Genomic DNA, 2,601 nt, shown 5'->3' on the forward strand with positions numbered 1-2,601 from the left:
CAACATTTTAAATTTACCGCGACATAGATAACGTTAAATTCTTCCTTATCGACTATCAAAACTAAATTATAAATTGTCGACATCCGAGTTGGACGTCACATAGAGTACAATAAAGTACGTTTAGGTACGGCATTTTGCTAGGAACTTCACTGAAAATTATTTCATCTTTTTTCTGAACCTCGACATTTTTTGAACGTTCGAACTTTTTTTATACATAAAATATCGGTCTCAAACTTTGACAAATGCAAGAGCTTAAAGAAAACTACGTTTAAGTACAAAGCTTAATAATAAAAGATGTTACAAAAATTTCAACTATCAATTCCATTGGCATCAGTCAGTAACGTTGTACACGAAAATATGAACCCTCTAGAGCCTCGTCTAGTGGCCGCCAGAGTTCGTATTTTCGTGTACAACGTTACCGGCTGATGCCGATGGAATTGATAGTTGAAATATTTTTCTTACATCTTTTTTTATTAAAATTTGTACCTAAACGTAGTTTTCTTTCGACTCTTGCATTTCTCAAAGTTTGAGATCGATATTTTATGTATAAAAATAGTTCGAACGTTCAAAAAATGTCGAGGTTCAGGAAAAAAATAAAATAATTTTCAGTAAAGTTCCTACCAAAATGCAGTACATAAACGTACTTTATTGTACTCTAATAAATTTTCCAAGGTATCAGCTCGATATTTTATTTTCTAAAAAAGTTCTTAGGTTCAAAAAAACATTCAGTGAACTGATAAAGTGAGGTCGGTAATATAGGTATTTAGCTGTATCACATGCCCTTAAGAAGATCTTTAAATAATTACAGGGCTGAAGTTGAAATATCAAATCTAGTCAAGGATGGTATTTCTTGGTGGATAGAGAATATTCCTAGGAGTTCAAAAAGTTTCAGGCCTCCTTCGTTCAGTAAAGTAATCTATACAGACGCGCCTAATTTGGGCTGGGGTGCAACAGATGGTAATTCGAAAATTTTTGGTTTTTGGGATGAAATAGAAATTCGATACCACATCAACTTTAAGGAATTAATGGCTGTCAAGTTGGCTTTGGATCAGTTGGCTAAGAAATCGGAAAATTGTTCCATGCTGTTAAGGATAGATATTACAACTGCCATTTCGTATATAAACAAGATGGGCGGTGTAAGATTTAAAAGATTTAATTTATTAGCAAGGTCAATTTGGCAATGGGCAGAAAATAGGAATATTTGTTTCAAAGCGTCTTACATTCCCTTTCGAGAAAATAAGGATGCGGATAAGCTTTCGAGAATACTTACGCAGGATTCAGAATATGAGTTGTCAGACAAGGCATTTAGGAGAATTGTTATTAGGTTTGGTTTCCCCGAAATTGATCTCTTTGCTTCGGCAAAGAATAAAAAAGTTTCAGAATTATTTTTCGTGGCTACCAGACGCACAGGCACTTCAAATAGATGCCTTTACGGTTTCATGAAGTGATATATATTTTTACACGTTTCCTCCATTTGTATTGATATTAAGAACGTTAGAAAAAATTAAACAGGATCAGGCTGTAGGGATACTAGTAGTCCCAAGGTGGCATAATCAGCCTTGGTATCCAATTTTTAATAAGATGACTGTAGGTAGTCCATCAACTCACTAGATATTACCATATGTTAGCGTCTCTAAGTAAGGCTACACAGAAGCAGTACAAATCAAGTTTAGAAAGACGGATAAGATTTAGTGAAGAAACACAGGTTGATCCTTTTAATCCCGATGAAAGAAGTGTTATTCAGTTCTTGATGAAGGGGTTTGAAGATGGTAGGTCTTATGGATCTCTTAATTCGGACAGATGAGCGATTTCTCTCATCTCGACTAATAGAATAGGCGAAAACATTTTGGTCAAGGGTTTGTTGAAGGGCTGTTACAGGTTGAGACCTATAAAATCAAAATACGCATTAACATGGGATGTAGATACCGTACAAGAATGCCTGGAAAATCTAGGGCCTAGTTCTTCATTACCTTTAAAAGAGCTAACTCATAAGTCTTTGATATTATTAGCGTTAAGTATTGCGGAGAGGGCACAGACCCTGGCGAAAATCAGAATACAGGATATATTTTGTTCTTTGTCAAAGATAGAAATAAGAGTCATAGAGATAATAAAGACTTTGAGACCGGGTACTGAGCAGCCATTACTTATTATTCCTAGGTTTAACTAAAGGCCAGAAGTTTGTGTGTATAGCACTTTAAAAATGTATCTAAAACGCACCAAAGACAAGATGAATCATATTTATTCATATCCCTTAGAAAGCCGTATAAAGCGATAGGTTCACACTCCTTAGGAAGATGGATACACGGTAAAAAAAATTGAGCTGTGACAGGGATATTACAGTGATCCCAGATCTGAAACGAGATGCGGTCCAATACTATGACAGGGCTATGTCCGTGTGAATATAGTGGGAGACGCTGTAAATGACTGAGTTGCGCGCGCAACCCATTTCTCCTCTACTGAATTTGAAAACTCGAAGATGCACGATTGCCAGTCGGAGCCCTTCGTCGATTCTATTTATATATCTATGTGCTAACAGCTAACTGCTTTGAAATAAATTCAGGAGATTGGGATTTTAATATTTCCAGATTTCGATGCTGACTA

This window comes from Belonocnema kinseyi, chromosome 3, assembly GCF_010883055.1.
Source record: "Belonocnema kinseyi isolate 2016_QV_RU_SX_M_011 chromosome 3, B_treatae_v1, whole genome shotgun sequence".
Taxonomy (NCBI): Eukaryota; Metazoa; Arthropoda; class Insecta; order Hymenoptera; family Cynipidae; genus Belonocnema; species Belonocnema kinseyi.